At 41.0% G+C, this 25,648-nt stretch overlaps 1 protein-coding gene across 2 annotated transcripts in view; it reads left to right on the forward strand.

Moving 5' to 3' along the window:
• PPAT (phosphoribosyl pyrophosphate amidotransferase) overlaps positions 1-25,648 on the forward strand; it is a 71,293-nt gene that overhangs the window by 5,713 nt on the left and 39,932 nt on the right. The gene's annotated exons all lie outside the window — the stretch shown is intronic.

Here is a 25,648-nt window from a genome sequence, read left to right on the forward strand (position 1 = left end):
AATTGCTTTGTAAAATGCTGGGGTTTTCTGGGGGGAACTCTTATCTTGGGGTCATTTGAGCAAGTAGTTACCAATTTTGGATCCTAATGCTATCTAGCACCCCCAGTAAATTTCAAGACCATGTGAGTGAGCCTGTGGATTTTAGAATATTTAGAACAGTTCCTCTTTAAACAGAAAAGGACACTTAACCCTAACAGTAGCACAGCAATCAAGGTAGTCAATTTGACTCGTTAAGCAAAAATGTTTTGTATGAGAATTCTAACTGTTCAAGCAAATGAAGTGTTATTTGTAGAGCCATTTCAGTGGGACAGTGCAGGAGCATATGTTAGCACCAAGTGCCTCATTATGGTGGACATATGTTACCATTTCTGAGCCAAAGGAATATGAACAGTGGAGGAAGGAAGTTTCTGAGAACATGATACATTTCCCAGGAACAAAGTGGAATGAAAATGGAGCATAGACAGCATGCATGTGCACCTGTTCTGAAAGTTGGCGGACAGTGAAATTCTGAAGAGTGAGGGTGTGCTTCCTAAGGAAAAGTAATTACTTCGAAAGTCACTCTTTAAAAAGTTATAGTATACTGAAAATGAATTTTTTTTCTTTCTGTGCTTCATGGTCTACCCTCTTCTCATTACACTGCATTACTGTCTTTAAAATGGTTTCAGAGTAGCAGCCATGTTAGTCTGTATCCGCAAAAAGAAAAGGAGTACTTGTGGCACCTTAGAGACTAACCAATTTATTTGAGCAGAAGCTTTTGTGAGCTATAGCTCACTTCATGCTGAATGCATCCAATGAAGTGAGCTGTAGCTCACGAAAGCTTATGCTCAGATAAATGTGTTAGTCTCTGAGGTGCCACAAGTACTCCTTTTCTTGTTGTCTTTAAAATGACAACTGCCAGTTTTCAAGCCAATGTATACCAAGCAGATTGCAGGACTGCTCTACCATAGTCTCTACTAGACAGTACTTTGACTAAAATGTTCTTCTCTGAAAGATCTGTTAAAATAGTAATTTTTCTTACTGGAAAGATCAGTCTACTTTAGCGACTAAACTAAGATTCATTTTTGTTTGGTGTAGGGAGGAGGGAGGTTTGTGTTTGGTATTTTGTTTTTTTTTTCCTTCAGAACAATGTTGTGGGGGAGACTGGGATTCTGTTCTGGCTTGTGCCTCATTGAGAGAATTGTCTTTACTGCAGTGTTAACCCAGGTGTAGATAACTTGAGTTCTAATGAACTGTATCCTAGCTTGAATGAGAGCTGTCAGACTGTAATGGACCTAAACCCACTGTTTGTACTAGCAGCATGGAGTAGCTGAGTTCCCACTGCATTATTAGCTCCAGCGTTAATACCTCTAGAACTTCTAAGCCCTCTCCCTGTGGGCCAACTAACTCCAGTCCGCAGTGCTTTAAACTCACTGTAAATACTTCCTCTTGTTTCTATTAAATCTGCTATCTATTATTTCATTGAGTGATCCCTGATTTTTTTTATTGTGGGGAAAAAGTAAATAATACTCACTCTATTCACATCATTCATTATTTTATAGACCTATCATATCCTTTTTTAGTGATCTCTTTTCTAAGATGAACTGCCCCTTCTAATATTTTTTTTTCTCCTCATATGGAAGCCATTCCATACCCTTGATCATCTTCGTTGCCTTTCTCAGAACCTTTTTCCAGTTCCACTATATTGTTTTTGAGAGGGGGCAATCAGAACTGGGCACAGTATTCAAAGTGTGGGTGCATGGATTTATATAATGGTATTATAATAATTTGTCTTATTATTTATTTATTTATTTATTTATTTACTCCTTTCCTAGTAGTTCCTCACATTCTGTTAGCCTTTTTGACTGCTGCTGTGCACAAGCTAAATTTTTCAGAGAACTATCCCTGGTGATTCCAAAATCAACTTTTTGAGTGATAACAGCTAATTTAGAAGTCATCATTACATATATGTAGTTGGGATTTTTTTCTAATGTGCTGCTGTACATATTAATAGGGTCAAACAGTTTCTGCAAGGGAAAACCATGTTTGCCTGGTTTCTTAGAATTGTTTGAAAAAGTTAATAAAATAGTAGATAAAGTCAACCCAGTGAAAATAACTTAACTTGGATTTTCAGAAAGCTTTGTATAAGGCCCGTCATAAGATTAACAGGGAAAATAAATAATTATGGGGTAAGAGACAGTCTTGTTGAGAACTAAAAAGTGGCTAAGTGATAGCAGTCATAGGCAATGGTTGCCTCTTAAAGTGGAGAGTGGATAATAGGGGGATTTCTGTATTCCTTATACATATCAATACTTAGGCAGTAGTAGACAGCGAATTGGTTCGCTGTTGACACAGAGTTGTTTCAATTATTGAAATCATAGTGGGCTATGAGAAACACCAGAAAGATTTAGACACATTAAGGGGTGGAGTGGAATGACCATTCTCCAATATTTCTCACTGTAGTACGTAATTTTAACTTGAGCAAATTAAAGGTAATGTATCAGGTCGACTGTCAATGTTTCATTTACTTATTTGCTGTAAATTTACAGGAAAAAGATAGCTTTCCTGAACAACTTTATGAAAATGTCTAGTGCAAGGCAGCAGAAGTGTGACTGATGCATTAGTTCTGACTATTTGTAGCGAAACTGACCAGTCTTGTTAATTTTATGCTGCTGCTTGAGCAGAAGCCCTGGCACTAGAATTTTCTGTCTGCAGATTTAGGAAATCAACATCGTCAACACAATAATTTGGTGAGATTTTTGTTTTGTTCAGAGGAAGCTTGTATTTTTCACTTCCCACTCACTTTGCTAAAGGAAGCTGTGATAAAACTTTCAAGTATTTGAAGGTTATGAATGCAGAGAAGGAGGCGTAACTGCTATGATGGTCAATAAGGGTGTAACTGCATGGGATGGGGTGAAATTTAAAGCAAAGGAAAATATAGGCTTAAAACAAGGTAAAATTTCCTTTCCATTAAGTCTGTTAATCTGTGGCATAATCTATCAAGAGCAGAGATGGGAAAGCCATTCCTGTTTAGTTGTTAATAGCTCAAGCACAAATTTACTGTAGAGAAGCAATCCTGTACTAGTATGGATGGACTGGATCAGGGATCGGCAACCTGTGGCCGGCCAGGGTAAACCCCCTGGTGGGCCGGGCCTGTTTGTTTACCTTCCGCTTCCGCAGGTTTGGCCGATCGCGGCTCCCACTGGCTGCGGTTTGCCACTCCAGGCCAATGGAGGCGGTGGGAAGGGGCGGCCATCACATCCCTCAGCCTACGTCACTTCCCGCAGCCCACATTGGCGGCCGAACCTGCGGATGCGGCAGGTAAACAAACTGGCCTGGCCCACCAGGGGTCTTACCCTGGCGGGCCGCGTGCCAAAGGTTGCCGATCCCTGCCCTAGATAACCAAATAGATCTCTTCCATCTCTGTAATCTGTGGGTTGTGTGTATTTTCTTTTTGCATGCTAGTTTGGTAGAAAGTTCATTAAACCAACCTGTTTTATAGCTGGAGTATCACCATGCAGCTGTGTTCTGCTGATGTCTTGTGTTTCCTCCTGTTTACAAAGCCTTTCTAAAAGTGCTTTTTTGCCTTCTGTTACTGTATGCATTCTGTCCGTTAAACTTCTTTGAAACAGTACTACAGCTTTCTCAGAAGCACTCTTCTTAAGCGGACCAGGTGATGATTCTGTAGAAGAAAGCACCATATGTTATTGGAGAGGGGGAGAGAGAGAGAGGCATAGCAATGTAAAGAGAAGACAAACAAAGTGATGAGTCTACACTGTATAACTCTACAGACTGGCATACACTTGTTTTCTAAAGCTATTATTCACCAACCACATCTTGCTGGTGGGGAGAAGAATTGCCTGATGTATCTGGGTCACAGAGCTGGTCAGAAATTCTGTGATTAACATTTTTCTGTTGAAAAAAGCTGATTTGTCAAATCGAAACTTTAATACCATGTCCAACAGGGAGTGAATCTGACCAGTTTCTTGTAAAATCACTGTTAAACCTCAGGTATTCAAACTTTTCTACTTGCCACTCACAAGTGCTCTCTTCAGACTGTTTATAAGCTGATAATAAATGAAAATATTTAATTGCCCAGCCATAGTTCTTTCTTAGCTTCAGTTTATACCTCTTTTCTGAGCAGGGTAATCTCAGAAATTTTGTGACATTTAGCTGCTCTGTATATAGATCTGAAGTCTTTTTTGTGACTGGAAACCTGTGTATTTGGTGTGATTTTTTTTTTTTTTTTTTAACTTTTGTGCATGCCCTGGTTTTAATCCTGGAAACTGTAGTCATCCTCCCCCCTCCCCAGCACTTGGATAGCTTTGCTGTAATATGTAGACTTGTATTGCTTCAGATATGATCTTGCTAAATTTCTGTGTAATACCATACTCTTTTCTGATTTGTGCTCTATTCCTTTCTCTGTATCCCAGTGCTTGTTTATTGTATTCTAACAGCTGCCTGATATCAAGCTGATAGTGCTTCATTTTTCTCCACACTACTGTCCTCTACACTACGGGTCAGTACTCCTTACATTCCGATCCTGTCTCTGGTCAGTGTGTTGAATCTTGTAACCACTTAAGATATAACTCATATGGTCACGAACAAGGAAAACCCTTTTCCTGTTAGTTGACACCTTTGCTATGTTAGGCTGATCCATCCTATACAGTTTATCTTTAGGAAAATGACTAAAACGTACAAATGGAAATCATGATTAAAATTTGGTTATTTAAATAGCTCTGATAGCTCTAATAGTCCACCCTTAACAAAGCCAATTGTTCAGCAAATAGAACATCACTATAAGTGATCTTCTAGCTAACCATTAGCCTAGTGAGTACTGTGCTGACAGTCTCTTGTTTAATCTGTATTTCCATTATTTACTTACTAAGGAAAGCAAGGTACCTCTTTTTTGAGTTTATGCTGACACTAACAGGCCAGTCTTCTCCCCTTAACGTGTTTCCTTTTGTTCATGATAGTGATTCTAGAATCTTCTCAATATGGAAGTTAGGCTCACAGGTTTATAGGCTTCTGGTGCTTTCTCTGGTATCTTGTTAGCATCTCACCAGTGTGCAGTGGGCACCAAACACCTCCAGTCTTAAGTGGTTTTTATTTGGCCTTCTTTCAGATGGCTCAGATGCCATCCATCCAGAACAGTGTCTTTACCTTTTCTGAGGTCTTAGTCTTCAAGGCCTGAGAAATTTCTGTTGCTGGCATATTTCTCTCCCTCTTAGTAATCACTGGGACAAAGAAATCACACAATTTCCCCACAGAATCTTGATTAGCCTAATAAGTAAGGCTATGTTTTAGTCATGGGTATTTTTAGTAAAAGTCATGGACAGATCACAAGCCGTAAACAAAAATTCACGGCACATGCCCATCCATGACTTGTACTATATACCCATGACTAAATCTCGGGGGGGGGGGGGGGGGCAGCGGTGTGCAGCCTGGCTCTGTGCTTCCCTGGAAGCGTCGACATCGCACTCTCTCAGCTCCTAGGTGGAGGCGCCTCTGCGCACTGCCTCCATCCTGAGTACCAGCTCTGCAGCTCCCATTGGCTGGGAACTGTGGCTAATTGGAGCTGCAGGGGGCAGTGCTGGCAGGCAGAGGCAGTGTGCAGAGCCCTCTGGCTGCACCTCCCCAGGAGCTGAGGGATGTTGCCGCGCCGCCCAAAGCCCTCACCCCTTCCCACATCTGATCCCCCACCCCCACCCCCCACTCCTGCTGCTGGAGGAGGGGAGCACGGTGGCCTGAGACTGCCACAACAGCAGCCTGTGCAGCTGGCCCTGGGGCTGCCCGAGCTGCTCAGGTGGCCCCCAGGCCAGCCGCACTAGCTGCTGCAGAGGTCACGGAATCCGTGACTTCCTTGACAAACTAGCAGCCTTACTAATACGTGATTGTTTTACAGCTTGAATATTTGATGAAACTTGCACCTCGCATTCAACATTATTTGCATATCCTCAAAAAGGCAAAAAACCTCTTACCATCAGATGCTTTTCTCTTGATACCCCAAGGTCCTGTGTTTGTGATAATGTCTCCCACTGATTCTTATAAAAGAAAAACAAAGTATTCTGTGAACAAATATACTTTTAGAGGTGTTCTAAAAACAGACAAACCAAAAAAAGTCTTTATGATACGTAAGTAATGTTTAGAGAAGGTGACTCAGAGCAGGAATAGGAATGTCCTGGACAGGTTAGGTGCCACTAGAAAGTATGTTTGCTTTCACAAATTTGATGCTCAAAATCAGATGAGCTTTGCTACGAAGTTATCACATGTCAGTACTCCTTTCTGGTGCTGACCTGAGAGATAGCTCAGTGGTTTGAGCATTGGCCTGCTAAACCCAGGGTTGTGAGCTCAGTCCTTGAGGGGGCCATTTAGGGATCTGGGGCAAAAAAAATTGGGGATTGGCCCTGCTTTGAGCAGGGGGTTTGACTAGATGATCTCCTGAGGTCCCTTCCAACTCTGATAGTCTGAGTCTATGAGACAGCCATGAGCTGACACTGGTATAAGAGTTCATTAAATTCTCAAATGATTCATTGTCAAACTATAGCATTACATTTTTTTCTTCAGTGCAAGTTTGTGAAGACCACATTAGGATACCAAAATGAAAGCAATATCTCTAAATCTTTTTTAATAAAGAATGGGAGTACTTGTGGCACCTTAGAGACTAACCAATTTATTTGAGCATAAGCTTTCGTGAGCTACAGCTCACTTCATCGGATGCATACTGTGGAAACTGCAGAAGACATTATATACACAGAGACCATGAAACAATACCTCCTCCCACCCCACTCTCCTGCTGGTAATGGCTTATCCAAAGTGACCACTCTCTTTACAATGTGTATGATAATCAAGGTGGGCCATTTCCAGCACAAATCCAGGTTTTCTCACCCTCTGCCCCCCCCCCCCCCCCACACACACAAACTCACTCTCCTGCTGGTAACAGCCCATCCAAAGCGACCACTCTCCCCACAATGTGCACGATAATCAAGGTGGGCCATTTCCAGCACAAATGCAGGTCTTCTCACCGCCCCGCCCCCCCCCCCCAACTCACTCTCCTGCTGGTAATAGCTTATCCAAAGTGACCACTCTCCTTACAATGTGTATGATAATCAAGGTGGGCCATTTCCAGCATAAATCCAAGTTTAATCAGAACGTCGGGGGGGGGGGTAGGAAAAAACAAGGGGAAATAGGCTACCTTGAATAATGACTTGGGCGGCGTGGCAACATAAGTCATTATGCAAGGTAGCCTGTTTCCCCTTGTTTTTTCCTTCCCCCCCCCCCCCCCCCCCCCGGACGTTCTGGTTAAACTTGGATTTATGCTGGAAATGGCCCACCTTGATTTACACATTGTAAGGAGAGTGGTCAGTTTGGATGAGCTATTACCAGCAGGAGAGTGAGTTTGTATGTGTGGTTTTTGGAAAAGGGGGGGGGGGGCGGGGAGTGAGAGAACCTGGATTTGTGCTGGAAATGGCCCACCTTGATTATCATACACATTGTAAAGAGAGTGGTCACTTTGGATAAGCTATTACCAGCAGGAGAGTGGGGTGGGAGGAGGTATTGTTTCATGGTCTCTGTGTATATAATGTCTTCTGCAGTTTCCACAGTATGCATCCGATGAAGTGAGCTGTAGCTCACGAAAGCTCATGCTCAAATAAATTGGTTAGTCTCTAAGGTGCCACAAGTACTCCTTTTCTTTTTGCGAATACAGACTAACACGGCTGTTACATTCTTTATTAAGGTTTCAGAGTAACTTGAGGTTGATTCTGTTTATGAGGTAGGTAATAATTACATCTGGGCTAAAATATAATCCTAGGCAGCAATGTTTATCAGCCCAGGACACAGCTGTTATCAAATTAATGGGGAACACTTTTATTAGAGAGAGATGGGCTCCCTGTCCTTTATCCCTTCATTTTGCTTGGATACAATAAAGCCTATGCTCTTATTTGCTACTGCTCTCAGAATTCACCATCCATATTATTTTACAAAACCTGTCTGACCACCTCTACAACCTGTCACTTCAACTAACTCCAATGCTGAATGTCGAAGAGAGCGGAAAATTGTCATGTTTATAAGTTTAGTCTTAAGAGAGTGGTATTTTCACTACTGTTCTAATACCTGATATGAGGTTAGAACTTTCACATCCCCAGCTAGATGCAACTAGAGGTTGTCTTCTGAAGATGCAGTCAACTTCATCGTAAAACCTCATCTTTCGTCTGGGATTGCCAAGATGATCATTTTCTTTTTGCAGTGCGCGGTATTCATATTTTAAGTTCTTGTACTTTGTGCGACATTGCTTCCAGTCTCTGTCTATGCCAATTTTCATTAACCTTCTGGCAATCTCCTCAAAGATTTCTTTATTTCTTGTTGCACCTTCAAGCATTTGTTGTATCTTCTCATCTGACCATATATTTATCAGAGCTCTGACTTCATTATCACTCCAGTGTTTTCCTGCTCCTGTATCATGAACTGTAATAACCCTAAAGTGATTCTGTGCTTCATCCAGAGGAATTAAATTGTCTGAAAATATGAATGAAACAAATAACGGGATTGCAGAATACACAAAAATAAAAGTATATCTATAGTTAAATTTTATTCAGTAATGGAGTGTGGAGTGAATTAACATTTGAACTAGGATTTCTGAATATTTTCTCAGGACTTTAAAGGTGTATATGTTGCAATAATATACGGGAACAATTCAGTCATGCATGCAAAAATATTTTTCTGCTTATGAAACTTAAGTTATCAGTGCCTTCAGATGGTAACAGATTTTTGTCCGTGTGTTTTTATTGTTGCAATGTATTATTAACTTTAAAACATTTGTATCCAAGCTGTACAGAGAGTAGCAATTAGATTTCAAGCATAAACGGCAACTTCTGTATCAGTAATAAAAGGAAAATATTTTCATATTAACTTTAAAAGTAGAAAGGGATGTACTAGTACAAGTGCATCATGAAGGTGAAAATTGTAGCAGGTAGACTAGATGAGCAAAAGCCCAGTATCTGGAAGTTTCCTAGTGTCCAGGTGGTGACATCAATCATAAATTGGGTATAGCGCAAAGTGAGAGTTCGAACACCAAGAGCAAGTACATTTTGCTACTGTATGGGAACAAGTACTGTATGAAATAAATTTAAAGGTTAGTGTTTAAGATTTTGAACCTAATTCTTAGGTATTCGGGAAGTCAATGTAACCGTCCAAATAGAAGTGTAACATAATACAAGGTTAAAAAGTACTGTATCTAATGAACTGTAGAGTTTTGGATATACTGCAGAATGAGACTGGTGATGAAAGCTAGAAAGAGACTTTTTAAAAATGATTGTCTGGAATAGGCTAAAACACAAAGCTGTATTTTTGGAGCTGGCTCAGTTGAATATGTAATTTAAGATTAAATAATTAAGGGTGACAGAATTTTACTAATACTTCAATATGAGTGAGAAATATATTTAAAGAAAACAAACAATGGGACAGTCCAGCAAATTACATAAGCAGAAGCTTAACTACAGACATGAACTTTCAGCTTCAATGGGACTATACCCATGCCTGTAGTTAAGTACGTGCTTATGTAATTTGTTGGAATGTAACCTCTCTTCATAGTGATTGTGTGGTAGCAGCTCTCTCTGGTGCTTGTACAGAAAATACCTGTATGCACTATGGCTCCATTCTAGCAATTCTTGCTGCTAGAACAGAGCCTAGTGCGTGGACGGTGCTCCTGCCCCACTGAGTAGAGCTGGTATAGGGACTGCTCCTCAGTGAATCAAGGTATTGGAGGCTGTTTCAGCGGGTTCACACCCGATAGCTGCCACCAGGATCCAGTCTGGAGGCTCGGAGCATACATATTAGGGAATATGAAGGGATTGTGATCCCTACCATGATTATAGATGCACCCAAACTTGAGTGAAAAACACATTTTTGTCTCAAGTGTAGATTAGATGATTTCACTTCAGTTAACTTGAGACAGTACTGATGGAACAATAGTTGATCTAACTGAAATCTTAAAATGGGAGCAATGGTTTACAAGATGAATGTACACATTTTACCTCTGTGTATAATTAAGACAGGTGTTTTGCTAAACGTTTACTATGTGTCTCTCTGACAATTCAGTTTTATCCACAACTGAATTGAAGTAGATGATAAACAATGGCAGCTGGAATCCACAGTAGAGATCAGGTTGTCTTGGGCTATTGTGATTGAAATTACACTTTTTTTTTTTTTTTAAAACTGAGATGTGTACAACTGGACACTTACCTGTCCCGGTTATCTGTTTCACTACTGATGGGCCAGATATATCCTCTGAAGTAGTGCTTATAGAATCATCATCTATCAAAAAATGCAGTTTTATGTTAAATCTGTTTAGATATGTGAGTTGTGTATATTCTCCCCACCTTCTGCAGATGCATAATAACAACTTAAATTAAAAAGATTGTAGTAACATTAATGCCTAGATACAGCTGTCTCAACCAGTTTGCCTTGCCTTTAGAAAAAAAATCAGAATTAAACTAAGACATTTTTAACTTATCTGATGGATCTCCCCAGTACTTGGCAATTCAAATTATTGCCAAGCAAATACAAATGTGATGTAAATATAGACCGTACTGTTGCTGTTTTATGCCTCACTTTGCATTTAGTATAATAACTATATATTATACACATTACAAGTTACTTAGCACAGGAACTCTGTTAAAGTCGTTTGGTTTATAAAATGGACAGAACTGGCAGAGCCACTGATTTGATGAACTGCTGTCCCATGATTGTGACATTTACATTTTAACCTGTACAGTTCTAATTATTAGCTAGAGATTGTCCAGTGATTAGGGCACTAGCTTGGTAATGGGAAACCCAGATCCCTCTGTTTCCTGCTCCACCACACACTTCCTATATGCCCTTGGACAAGTCACTTAGTCTCTCTGTGCCTCAGTACCTTATCTATAAAATTGGAATAATTGTACTTCTCAGAGGGGTGTTGGAAGGATAAATGTTAATCATTGTGAGGCATTCTAATATCTCAGTAATGGGGGCCAGATAAGTACCTTAGGCTCAGAGGTCTTCAAGGGGGTACATCAACTCATCTAGATATTTGTATAGTTTTAAAACAGGCTACATTAAAAAGCACTAGTGAAGTCAGTACAAACTAAAATTTCATATATATAGATTTGTTTATACTGCTCTGTATACTATACACTGAAATTTAAATACAATATTTATGTTCCAATTGATTTACTTTGCTTATTTCATAATTATATGGCAAAAATGAGAGTTTTTCAGTAATCATGTGCTCTGTCACTTTTGTATTTTTATATCTGATTTTGTAAGTTTTTAAGTGAGGTGAAACTTGTGGGTACACAAGACAAATGAGACTCTTGAAAGGGGTACAATAGTCTGGAAAGGTTGAGAGCCACTGCCTTAGAGGGTATCTTCACTGCCCAAAAAAAAAGTGGTGGTTGTGTGTGTGTGTGTGTGTGTGTGTGTGTGGGGTGTGGTTTTTTGTTTTTGTTTTGTTTTTACACATAAAGATAGCTAACTCAAGATAACTCTGTTAATTGCTAAAGTCATAATCAGGGCCACCTTTACCCATACACAAAGCACGCAGCTGCTTAGGGCACCAGGAAATTTTGATGTCCCCTGCGCAGTTGCGTGCTGCTCCGGCTCTTTCCTAGGCCCCCGGCTCTTCCCGCCCCAGCCCCACTCCCCTGAAGATTGCAGCCAAGCCCGACCCTGCACTCACGGCGGCATAGTAAGTAGAACGACCTGGCCTCAGCCTGTTTTGCTCCCCTGACTCCCAGCCATGCCACCGGCGAGTGCTGGGGGGGGGGCGGTTCCCCTCTCCCCCCAAGCCTGGGAGCCAGGGGAGTGGAGCAGCCTGTGGCCCCAGGCCTCCGCGGGTGGGAGGTGGGGGCTGGCCACAGGCCTCAGCGGGGGGGGGATGGCCATTTCCTGCTGGAAATGGATTGACCTGGCCCCAGCCTGCTCTGCTCCGCTCCCCTGACTCCCAGGCTTGGGGGGAGGGGAGAATTGCCCCCCCCCCCCGCGCACTTGCTGGCGGCACGGCTGGGAACCAGGGGAGCAGAGCAGGCTAGGGTTGGGTCACTCCACTTCCTACAGGAAGTGGCCAGCCCCCCACCCCCCCGGCGGAGGCCTGGGGCCAGCCCGCTTGCCCGTGGAGGACAGCAAAATAGCTAGGTACAACCTTGGTCATAATCCTAATATTTTTCAGCTGTCCTTGAAGGAGGATAGCATGGCTAGCTGTCTATCAAAGGCTTTGTCTTCATAGCTAAAAAGGTGTTGTGGAGGCAAGGCAGAGGTAGTTTGTTCCTCAGCTAGCTACATCAAGATAAATCCTAAGTGACTGGGGGAAGAAGGACTGACAGACAGCCATGCTGTTCTCCTTCATCAGTCCTTCTTACCAGCAGGACAGTGGGGTGGGAGGAGGTATTGTTTCATGATGTCTGTGTGTATATAATGTCTGCTGCAGTTTCCACGGCATGCATCCGATGAAGAGAGCTGTAGCTCACGAAAGCTTATGCTCAAATAAATTGGTTAGTCTCTAAGGTGCCACAAGTACTCCTTTTCTTTTTGCGAATACAGACTAACACGGCTGTTACTCTGAAACCTTTCTTGTTTTGTTTTTCTTCTCTTCAAAGGTGTGTGTGCTTTTTTTGTTTTTTTTCATTGTTTTTAGTGCTTTGTTTCCCCCCCCACACACACACACAAGTGTAGATCCTGTCTATGCTATATTTACAGGAAAGTTCAATGGACAGTTGAAAAATATTAGCATTGTCTTTAAAAATTAACTGAGAGATGTGACTTTAAAAGAGTTTAAACCATCTAAGTTAAAGGGCTTCTTTAATATAGTGGGCTGATGTGGTTATCAAGTAGGGATTGCCATTTGGGTTTTCATGTGCTGAATCCCAATGATGCCTTCATTATAGAAAATAGTAGAGTTAAATCAACAGATGGAATGATTTTTGTGCCCCTTTGGAGGGAGCCATGTTCAGCCTGCTTCAGTTGAAGGGAAAGACTCTAATGTAGGGCTTTATTGATAGCTTACCCGTACTGTTCCATTAATACAGATTTGCATTCTGTATAGTACACAAACCTCTATTAAATAGTAATAAAAATAAAAAGTTAAAGGTTTTAAGCTTTATTAGGAATCTTTAGAATTCTTGAAAACGTCAATGTTCATCAGAACACAAGTCTCATGACACAAGACTCCTCCCCCCCCCCCCTTCGTTCCTGAGTCAGGTTTTTATGTAAAAACTTTGACTTCTTCAAGGCCAGAATTTTACTGCCTAATGTGAGTTTTGTCACTGACTTCAGTAGGGCTAGGATTTCACCCTTTCTGAGGTTTCAGGATCTGGAGGAAGGTTGAGTTTTCTCCTCTTTCCTTGTTTTTGGATACTTGGATATCTTAGGCCACTTGGGCTTTTAATAAAGGACAGGGCTGTGTGTACTCTTGTAAACATATAAGATCACTAGTAAATAAGCATGACTTTATTGGATGCAATCAGGATAAGTGAGATTAATATTCTACATGTAAATTAGTTCTTAGCAGTTATGCAGCTCTTTATACCTTTAATTATATTTTGAAAGGATTTTACAAATGTTTGTATCTTCATAAAAATACACCTAAGTCTAAATTTTATAGAAAGGCAAACTGATTCAGAAATTATACTTCATGCCATAAACCAACCATTAATTGTCTCATTACAAAAAATTAGCAAATTATTCCATAATTGCCCTTTATGGGAATCTTTGCACTTTCCTCTGAAACGTAGGACTAGCTACTGTTGTACTGAATCAGAGGACCACTTGGTCTGATTCGTATGGTGATTCTTATGCTTTTAAGTGACCTGACCAACCCAGTGAGTCAGTGATAGGAATTCCTGCATTCTAATCCCATGCTCATTCCTCTCAACCATGTTGTGTTTTTAACCTATTTGTGCACTGCTGTCTTTAAATGATTCATATTGTGGAATGGATATTGCATGACAGGAACAGAAAACCAATTGATTTGCATAGTACGCAAATGAAAATATTCACATGACATCTTATTATTCATAGTATCATTCTGCATGAAAAGTTCTTCCTGCATTCATGTGACTTGGCTGTGTCTCTGAACCTAGATGGATGTTGTTTTGCCCTGTTCTCAATATAGTTTTGTCTCTCCATACAATGTCGCCTTCATAGAATTGCTTTGATGTAGTTGTGGTTGTCGTAGAAATCATAGAAATGTAGGACTGGGAGGGACCTTGCTAGGTCATCTAGTCCAGTCCCCTGCACCGAGGCAGAACTATCCCTGACAGGTGTTTGTGTAACCTTTTCTTAAAAGCCTCCAATGACTGAGATTCTGCAACCTCTAGGTAAATTGTTCTAGTGCTTAACTATGCTTACAATTAGTAAGTTTTTCCTAGTATCTAACGTGAATCTCCCTTGCTGCAATTTAAACCCATTACTGCTTGTCCTGTCCTCCGTGGTTAAGGAGAACAATTTATTACCCTCTTCTTTATAACAACCTTTTATGTATTTGAAGACTATCAGGTTTTCCCCCTCAGTCTTCTCTTCTCCAGACTGAAACAATTAAGTTTGTTTAATCTTTCCTCCTAGGTCATGTTTTCTAGACCTGTAATCATTGTGGCGTAAACCTGTGGTATTTTAGCGCATTTTGATGCCATGTGGGAGACCTGTAGATTCCAGATCAGCCTTGTACCCTTTAATCCCAAATGTGACTTGGTTTTGTCCTTATCTGGCTTCTATGCTCATTGGTTCTGAAACATCAGTATATCTCGTCTACTTTCATGACCAACTGTTTTAATTAGGCCATTTTTTCTCAAATGCTTGACATGAGATACGCATTTATAAATTAGTGATTTGAATTAAATTTCTTAATAAAATAAGTCATAACATCTCTATTGCAATTATTGGATTGTGATCCATACATACATTTCTTAAAAGAACTGCACTAGCATAAAATGGTTTGAAAAGCCTGAATAGTCCTAAAATGGCCACTGCTGTTGAGTGGCAGCTGTTTTAGGTGTTTGGCCAATACTTTCTAGTTTTTGGATAAAATAAGATGGTATTTGTGTGCACATCAAATACAAAAAGTATTTATGTCCAACATAGTACTGTAAAGTGTAACTGTGTTCTTTTTTTAATTCGTGATTTGTAAATTAGCATTTTTAGGGGAATCTTGTGTATGTACAATTAAATGGTGTGATAAAACAAAAACTGTATTTGTGCTACTGAACGCTTTAAAAATGTTAACTTTACTTCATAAAACAGCATAATTATCCACTAAAATGGGATAGACTTCCAAGATTATTATGGAAAACTCTTACCTTACCTATGTCAATTGTCTCTCTCTTTATATGTGTCGGTTCCAAGTCTTCTGGGATGAAATTAATGAAGTCCTCTTTATCTTCAGGGATTTCTATGTAAATTCATATAATTAGTATTTGTTTATAATTAGTGTCTTAATTTATGTCTTAAACATAACCACCCACACACCAGAGCTTCTGTAATAGCAAATTCATGCTATTAGAGTAATAACTCTCATTGTTAATTCACTTAAATGTTTTGCTCTCTTGGACTGTTGGCTAAAAAATATGATGGCAACAGTGAAACAAACCTGGGATATCATTAAAAAGATTCTTCTAGTTAGAATAAATACCATGTGATTTATAATTGGTCAGTTTAAGTTAGGGAATGGAATTTACATCAGTGAATTATTTAGATGGTAAGCTCTTTGGGGGAACTACTATTTCTTACTATGTGTTTGTACAGTGTCATGATCTCATTTGGGGCCTCTAGGTACAACAGTAACACAAAATAATAACGAACTGACAATGCATGTGTGCATTTTATAAGGTGGCAATATAGTGATTCTGGTAAAGGGTTTGGTTCAGTGACTTCCATGGACTGACTTTAGTGGGCATTGAATCAGACTGAAAAAGGGCAAGAAATGCATAGTCTGCCTTTTCAGTGGTAGTGCATTGTGATGCCATGTTCACAGTGTATCTGTGATGGAAGACTGACAGTAGAGGAGAATGCTACACTTGCAATCCACAAACAAGACACATTCTAAAAATGTGCCATTTCTTTACATTGTGCTACCATGACTTGCCTTTTTCTCTGCTGGCTACTGCTGACATGCGTCTATGTTTGTTTTTCTCTGGGATGGGGAGGAGTGCTTGTCTCCCATTTAATTGGTTCTCTTCCATTTGGTGGCGCTCCCTTTGTAACTGGCAAATGAGGCAAGAATTTATTCGTATCCTTATTATGCAGCTGAAGAAACTGATATAGAGAGGGTAAAAGCACGAGGCTGTAGAACGGGTCAGTGGCTGGCTTCTAGGCCTGTTCTCAGTCCATTGGAGAACACTACCATTAAACATTAATCAACAAAATGTGATCTGTAGCTTTAACAAGTTATTAAAAATGTACCAAAAAAATCAGTGTGGACTTGTTTTGCTTTTGTCAGTGGTTGCTTTGCTTTAGCCTTCTGTACAACATTCACATCATAATGCTCATTTCCTATGAGCCAAGAATCTAGACTGTGTCAGCTTTTTCTGAAATTACTGCTAAAAGTTTAGTGAAGGGCACTCTGGGTATGTTTGCACTGCTGCTGGAAGAGAACCTCTCAGCCTGGGCAGGCAAACTTTCACTAGCTCCGTTTAAGCTGGTGTGCTAAATATAGCAGTGTGGATGTTGCAGCTCTGGTTAGCCAACTGAGCTCAAACCTATGGGGTCAGGTAGGCTTGAAAGTCTGAGTTTCTGCCCAAGCCATAGCGTCAATGCTGTTTGGTTAGTTATTTGCACACTAGCGAGTCTGTCTATCCGTGCTGGGCGTCTCTCTCCCAACTGCAGTGTAGACATAGACTTTTAGACCCCATCTACACAGAGCAAACATCAAGCACACTCTTTTACCTTAGTTCTAATATGCCTTGGCTCCATCAACACTGGTTAGTCAAACCAAGTTATGAGCATTTGCCAATAGCCACGTTCAATCTTTACTTTATGCATGATCAGCTTGGTATGAAGCAAGACAGTTTGCTGTGTTCATTGGGGATTAGAGCAGTGTAGTAGCAGCTTCTCTAGTCATCTTCTCCATTCCTTCATAGACCATCTCTTCGCATCCCATTTTCTTCGGTTTGTGGGCAGGAATTAGGAGTCTGTTTCATAAATTTCAGTCTCATGTTCATCATCTGTAGCACAAATTGGCTGCCTAAGAACCTGAAGATGTCGAAACTAGAGAACATTGCTGCAGGGTAAAGAAACTCTTTATTCCTAGATTACCAAGCTTGTAAAAATTCCCTGCAGCTTTTCAGAGAAAATAAAATGCTGGGCAGATCTGTGGCACTGTGTACGTAGGGCTGAGACTCTGTGGATGTATGCATTATTTGACTGTCCAAGTGACTGAAACAGAAAACATCCAGTACTCTGCCTACCCCATTTTGCTGAAATGCACTATGTTAGGATCCGAAATCTGTATCTGTCACCTGTCTTGCCAAAAGTCCTGAGCACCCAGCAGCAGCCATAAAGAGGCCATTTATTTGGGTGTCCGATATGTATGGATTTAAGCACCAAACTTTAAGCACAGTGTTTTTAAAGTCATGGCCTAGGAACTTAGGAAGATTACCTACAGATCTGCTTGAACTTGCGTTATAGTAAAATCAAAAGGGTGGGGGAAGCCCTAAGAAAGATTAGATTTATTTATTTATTTTTTTTTAAGCATGTTAGGAAGATAACTTTTTGGAAGCTTCTTCTCTTTCTTCACTGATCTTTCATATATCAAGACTAAGAGAAATTATAAAATTAAACCAAGTACTTAATATTGTAAGGACCTCATCCATGGTCTTGATAGATAGGTTTATGCAAAATTTGATATACTGGGTCAGAATAGACTAGTTTTGCCTCTGCGTGAATTCAGTTTCACCCTTTGTATGAGTAGAAGTAATTGTCCACTCTGAATACGTTTCTAGAATGAACCCTGCCTAAAAGTTGTCTTAAAAAAAAATCACTGAAAATAAATATATATTTAGTGTTTGATATGGATTCATGAAAAATAGGACTAGTTCATGCCCTGTAGCAGAATAAGCAAAACTTAACAATGGATTTAGACTCTCCTGGACCATGGTTTCTCAACCTCTGAGTCATGACCCAAAATTGAGTCGCCAGAATGTTTCAGAGGGTTGTGTGGTAGCTCCTGTCTCTCAGGGCTGGCTGGGCTCGCCTCCCTGCTCTAGGCACTGCAACCTCCGGGGTCCGAGTGCTACTCAGTTTTAGCCCAGCTGTCATGATGGCGGGAGCCCTGGTAGACCTGTGAGCTAGGTCATAACTCCACTCTTACAAATTTGGCCCAGTCAGGGGGGCAAGGCCAAACCTGAGTGGCACTGCAACCCCAGAAGTTGCAGTGGCTGGAGTTGGGAGCCAAGCCCAGCCAGCCCCACAGCACAGGAATTGTCACTGTGGGGTAAGTGCTGGGCAGGACCCAACCCTCCACCTGGGGGGTCAGGAGCTGACCAAAACCACTCCAGGGTCTCCCCCTCAAGACTGTTTATTGGGTTGCAACAGGCCATAAACATTTACTAATGGTCCTGAGCCGCAGAAGGTTGAAAACCACTGTCTTAGGCTTTTATTGCCAAAAATTAAGACACTTTTGTAATAAATGCCTTACTTTGGCATCCTCTGCTAGAAAATCCATTGAGACCGCTACTGGAATGCAAAGGTGAAATGGAGAAATTATTAGAAAAAGATGATTAAGGAGCAACTATTTTTGGAAGAATTCCTATAAGTAGAGGTATGTGGGCTGGTACTTCTAAAAGTAGGCATTATTTAGAGACTATACTTTTTTGGAGGGGAGGAGGGGGAAGACAAATTGAGAACCCTCAACTAATGTGTAGTTGTGGTGAAATGGGCACTGAGGCAATTAGATCAGGATTTTGAGTAACACTATTTCATTTTCTTCTCATAACAAAGTGAGAGATGAATCTGAGCCATAAGCTTAAAAGTACCGTATATACTCATTCATAAGCTGAATTTTTTTAGTAAAAAAGGGAAGTATCAGAGAAGGGGGTCAGCTTATGAATGGGTATAGGGAGGGGCTGTGTCCCACCTCTCCCCCTCTCTCCAATAGAGGAGGCAAGGAGAGGCAGCACAGCCAGAAGGGAAGAGGCAGGGCCAGAGGCCCCCCCCCCCCCCCTTTCCCAGCTTCTGAAGCAGCTGCAGCTCCACTACTCGGTGCCACCCACCAGAGCAGGCTATGGCCACGCCGCCTGGCCTGCTGGAGCACGCTGCAGCTGTGCCACCCAGCCCGCTGGAACATCTTCCCCTGGCCCTCCCCAGATAAGGTGGGAAGGGATGGAATGGGGAGGGTGTAGGGGTCCTGTGCTGGGGTGGGGTCATGTTGGGGGTGGTCACAGGGGTTACTCCCCTGACCCCCCCGCCAGCTTCTCGCCCCCCCCCCCCCCCCAAAAAAAAAAATTTCCCCACCAGTTGCTGTCCCGGCGCATCAGGGTAAGCAGCTGGCATGCCGGGACACTTTGTTTATTTAGGTTTACCTCCATGCCTGCGGACTGTTGAGGTAAACAAACCATCTCGGCCCACCAGCAGCTTATCCTGATGGCCCCGGAGTCAAAGTTTGCCGACCCCTGAATTATAGGGTTGGCTTATACATGGGTCATAAAAATTTTCCATTTTTACTTATCCATCTTGGGGGGGAGTCAACTTATAAACGAACCGGATTATGATTGAGTATATACAGTAAGTAATATCTAGGAAACTCAGGTATTCATCAAACTTCAAAAGGGGTGTGTGTATGTAATGATTAGGAAGATGCCTAGATGTGACCGTCTGATGGAAGGTTACCTGAATTTCCCTATTTTTGTGAATATAAAATGTAGTATTAACCTTTCTTTGCAAATATAGTTTCATTTTTTTTTAAGGTATTTTTATTTAAACTACAACATCTGAGTCTGTCCAATAACCACATGCCTATTTGATGCATACAATCTTTTGGTAATATTCTGCTGAGTATGGAGTATTTGTAAAGGACCAGTGGCAGATTCTCAGCTGGTGTAAATTGTCCTAGATCTATTGATTTCAATATAGCTGGGACAACTTATACCAGCTGATGAGCATTCTGTGTTCACCTCATCATTGTTCATCAGTAAGGATAAGATTTATATCACGGATTTCATGACTTTCAGAGATCTCTGTGACATTTTCCACTTCAGCACTGGAGTGGTGAGGTGCAGAGCTCATGGGGTGCAGAGCTCTCAGCCGCTGCGTGTGTTGGACTCCCTGCTGCAGCGGGGAGTCTGGCTCTCTTCCCCCTTCCCCCCATGGGACTCAGGCTTCAGTCTTCTCCTGTCAGCCCCCTTCCCCCCATTATTTTTAGTAGAAGTCACAGAGAGGTCAAGGGTTTCCATGAATTTTTATTTATTGCCCGCGAGCTGTCTGTGACTTTTACTAAAAATAACCGTGACAGTCTTAATCTTATTCAGCAGCATAGGAGTCTATGAAGTACTGGACTGCACAAGGCTGCATACTAGTGCTTCAACCATCAGTTTCTCACTATATGTTCATTTTGAAAATATCAAAAGGTACTACTGCAAAAAGAACAAAAGACCTCCATAATTTCATAATGTAAAAATCATTCTTTTTCCCACCCCATTTCGTTAGCAAAGTAACAATAAAAATCTGAGTGGTATTATCTTCTGTATTCAGAATAATTAAACTCTTTCTTATTTGAACTGGGGAAGTGCAGGATAGAATTCTTTTCTGGAATAAGAAACTGTGTGCAAAGTGTCATCCAAGAGGCGGTTTTTTAGCAGAATTACACTTGAAAACAGTAGTTTTTGAAATGTAAATGCTCACTCAATCACAGTTCTGCCAAACTACTAAATGAAATTTTGCAAGAAGGAATTCATAGTTTTTTTCCAGTGATTAAAATGGCAATGACTAAAGTAATCTATATACACATTACATAAAACAAAACACTACATTTTAAAAAAAGATTGTGAAGTCAAGCACTGAAAAGTTAGGAAATGCCAGAATTAAGGTTGTTTTTGCAGCCTTAATTAAGTTGTGTGTGTGCACATCATGATACAATGGTTACTTGACATGGAAAATTTCAGCCCAAAAGGTTAAAGTTGGCAGAGTTCTGTGCAACTGAAAGCAGGGTCTTATAATGGAAGTCTATCTTAATTATATGTGGCACAACCAGCTCTGCCTATAATTCCCTTATCCTTTGGGTTCATGCATTCAGATAACATATCAGCATGTAAAATGTCACTTTACACATTTTACAGAGAGCTTTAATTCTGATCCACAAGAACTATTCTTACATTCTATCTCTCAAATTAGATTTTTATGGGAAATGACAGCCTGTTTTTCCTTACCTTAGAATCTGAGCATGCTGTTTGTCATGGGGATCTGTAAAGGGTGTAATTATGTGCTTTTATTACACAGGCAGAATTTTAGTGAATTTAAATTAATAGAGTGCAGTTCTCTGCCATTGGTAGATGAGCAAGAGCAATGCTGTCCAACAGAGCATCTGGTTAATCACAAGAAGTAATCTCATGTCTATCACTCAGCTTTCCCTTTTGGTACATGCGAAGCTGCCAGATTCTCTGAAGTAATGGTTACAGAAACCTTATCTGTCAGAAGATTTAAATTTGACATTTAAAACTTTTTGAGCATACTCTGCTTAAAGGCTGAATACTGTGCTTAAGGCTGCCAAAGGAGGTCATGGAGTTTCCTTCGCTGGAAATACTCAAGGCAATACAAAGGCATTCCCACACCTTTCCAGTTAGGTGTTAAGCTTCCCCTTCCCCCCCTGCCAGACAATATTTAGTCCTGAATCTTTGCAAAGAATATGTGAGTATAGAGTACTGTAAGAAGCATATGGTGTATTTTGTGGGGTTTTTATTATGAGATTTGACCTCTTCTCTAATTTTACTATGAATGGGAAGTAAAATATCATACTTAATTATACCATAGCATATAATAATTCCAAATCTTGGACTGACAGGGTTTACGTAAAACAAAAAGAAATAAAGGTAAGTTCCATTTGACTCACCTAAACCAATATCATCTTCTTCCTTTATATGTGTGGCACCTAGTTCTTCTAAAAGATTTCTTACGGACTTGTCTTCTTTGAATTTGTCAGGGAGCACTATAAATGTATAATGCACACTGAATTAATGAAAAGCATAGATGTCACTACATAAGTGCTGGTATTCTCTCCTACTTAAAGGATTTGTAGACCGTTACGTTGTCCAATTAGTGTTTCAGAATATCTCTGCAGTGGCTTTTCAGATATGAATTGGCTTACTAAATTGAGGAGTTTATGTAAAATAGGAATTTTTATTTACCTGTGTCAGAAACTTGCTCTATATTTGTGACCCGTAGATCTTCTGACATATTACTAACAGAGTCCTCTTCACCTGTGTCTCCAGGCATTTCTGTGTAAATAATATATTGAATTAGGGTAACACATTTTGCAATAATTCTGTAGTTATGGAAGTTTTACTTTACGTTACCTTTTACAGGTTATTTAATTTGTTAAAAATGAAAAGGGTCTAAAACAGGCTTGTGGGTACCCTTGACAAATACAAATAAATAAACAAACCTGTTAATCACAGCAGTTTCACCCAATATTGCTAGCCAACAATGACCAAAGAGAAAATAAACACAGATCTTACCACCATTCCACTCACAAACTTCACAATTCTTCCTCTTTTTCATAAAGCTTAGAAGACTAGACAAGTATTGCAGTTTGCCCTAAAGGTCAACAGATTTAGACTGTTTTGGACCAAAGGAGGAAGTGAGTTCAAAAGTTGAGGGATGGCATTGTTAACTAGATCAGTGGCTCTCAACCTTTCCAGACTACTGTACCCCTTTCATGAGTCTGATTTTCCTTGCGTACCGCAGAGTTTCACCTCACTTAAAAAATACTTGCTTACAACCAGACTAAAATCAGACATAAAAATACAAAATTGTCACACCACACTATCAATGAAAAATTGCGTACTTTCTCATTTTTTGCCACATAATATCAATTGGAATATAAATATTCTTACATTTCAGTGTATGGTATATAGATCAGTATAAACAAGTCGTCACCTGTATGAACATTTTAGTCTGTAATGACAGGTTTCAGAGTAGCAGCTGTGTTAGTCTGTATCTGCAAAAAGAAAAGGAGTACTTGTGACACCTTAGAGCCTACAGATTTATTTGAGCAAAAGCTTTCGTGAGCTACAGCTCACTTCATCAGATGCACGCAGTGGAAAATACAGTGGGGAGATTTTATTTACACAGAGAACATGAAACAAGGGGCGTTACCATACACACTGTAAGGAGAGTGATCAGGTAAGGTGAACTATTACCAGCAGGAGAGAAAAAAAATCTTTCGTAGTGATAATCAGGGTGGGCCATTTCCAGCAGTTGACAAGAACCTGTGAGGAACAGTAGGAGGGGAAATAAACATGGGGAAATAGTTTTACTTTGTGTAATGACACATCCACTCACAGTCTTTATTCAAGCTTAAGTTAATGGTGTCCAGTTTGCAAATTAATTCCAATTCAGCAGTCTCTCGTTGGAGTCTGTTTTTGAAGTTGAAGAATTGCCACTTTTAGGTCTGTAATCAAGTGACCAGAGAGATTGAGGTGTTCTCCAACTGGTTTTTGAATATTATAATTCTTGAGGTCTGATTTGTGTCAATTTTATTCTTTTACGTAGAGACTGTCCAGTTTGGTCAATGTACATGGCAGAGGGGCATTACCGGCACATGATGGCATAAATCACATTGGTAGATGTGCAGGCGAACGAGCCTCTGATAGTGTGGCTGATGTGATTAGGCCCTATGATGGTACAGTTCTGCGGTGACCTAGAATCCTATTTTTGATGTCTCCGACTCAAGGAATATTTCCCACACACCTCTGAACAACATACTAACCCACAGAGACCTTCCTACCAACACTACAAAAAGGAGGATTCTGGGTGGACTCCTCCTGAAGGTCAAAACAACAGACTGGACTTCTACAATAGAGTGCTTCTGCCGACGTGCACGGGCTGAAATTGTGAAAAAGCAGCATGACTTGCCCCATAACCTCAGCCGTGAAGAACACAATGCCATCCACAGCCTCAGAAACAACTCTGACATCTTAATCAAAAAGGCTGACAAAGGAGGTGCTCTAATTATAATGAATAGGTCAGAATATGAACAAGAGGCTGCTAGCCAGCTATCGAACACCACATTCTACAAGCCATTACCTTCTGATCCCACTGAGGGTTACCAAAAGAAACTACACCATCTGCTCAAGAAACTCCCTGAAAAAGCACAAGAGTAAATCTGCACAGACACACCCCTAAAACCCCGACCGGGGTATTCTATCTGCTACCCAAGATCCATAAACCTGGAAATCCTGGACGCCCCATCATCTCAGGCATTGGCATCCTGACAGCAGGATTGTCTGGCTATGTAGACTCCCTCCTCAGGCCCTATGCTACCAGCACTCCCAGCTATCTTCGAGACACCACTGACTTCCTGAGGAAACTGCAATCCATCGGTGATCTCCCTGAAAACACCATCCTAGCCACTATGGATGTAGAAGCCCTCTACACCAACATTCCACACAAAGATGGACTACAGGCCATCAGGAACAGTATCCCTGATAATGTCACGGCAAACCTGGTGGCTGAACTTTGTGACTTTGTCCTCACCCATAACTATTTCACATTTGGGGACAATGTATACCTTCAAATCAGTGGCACTGCTGTGAGTACCCACGTGGCCCCACAGTATGCCAACATTTTTTATGGCTGACTTAGAACAACGCTTTGTCAGCTCTCATCCCCTAATGACTCTACTTGCGCTACATTGATGACATCTTCATCATCTGGACCCATGGAAAAGAAACCCTTGAGGAATTCCACCATGATTTCAACAATTTCCATCCCACCATCAACCTCAGCCTAGACCAGTCCACACAAGAGATCCACTTCCTGGACACTACAGTGCTAATAAGCGATGGTCACATAAACACCACCCTATACTGGAAACCTACTGACCGCTATACTTACCTACATGCCTCCAGCTTTCATCCAGACCACACCTCATGATCCATTGTCTACAGCTAAGCTCTACGTTACAACCGCATGTGCTCCAACCCCTCAGACAGAGACAAACACCTACAAGATCTCTATCAAGCATTCTTACAACTACAATACCCACCTGCTGAAATGAAGAAACAGACTGACAGAGCCAGAAGAGTGCCCAGAAGTTACCTACTACAGGACAGGCCCAACAAAGAAAATAACAGAACGCCACTAGCCATCACCTTCAGCCCCCAACTAAAACCTCTCCAGCGCATCATCCAGGATCTACAACCTGTCCTGAAGGATGACCCATCACTCTCTCAGATCTTGGGCCAGTCCTTGCTTCCAGACAGCCCCCCAATCTGAAGCAAATACTCACCAGCAACCACACAACAAAAATGCTAACCCAGGAACCTATCCTTGCAACAAAGCCCTTTGCCAACTTTGTCCACATACCTATTCAGGAGACACCATCATAGGGCCTAATCACATCAGCCACATTATCAGAGGCTTGTTCACCTGCACATCTACCAATGTGATATATGCCATCATGTGCCAGCAATGCCCCTCTGCCATGTACCTT

This window comes from Eretmochelys imbricata, chromosome 4, assembly GCF_965152235.1.
Source record: "Eretmochelys imbricata isolate rEreImb1 chromosome 4, rEreImb1.hap1, whole genome shotgun sequence".
NCBI lineage: Eukaryota > Metazoa > Chordata > Testudines > Cheloniidae > Eretmochelys > Eretmochelys imbricata.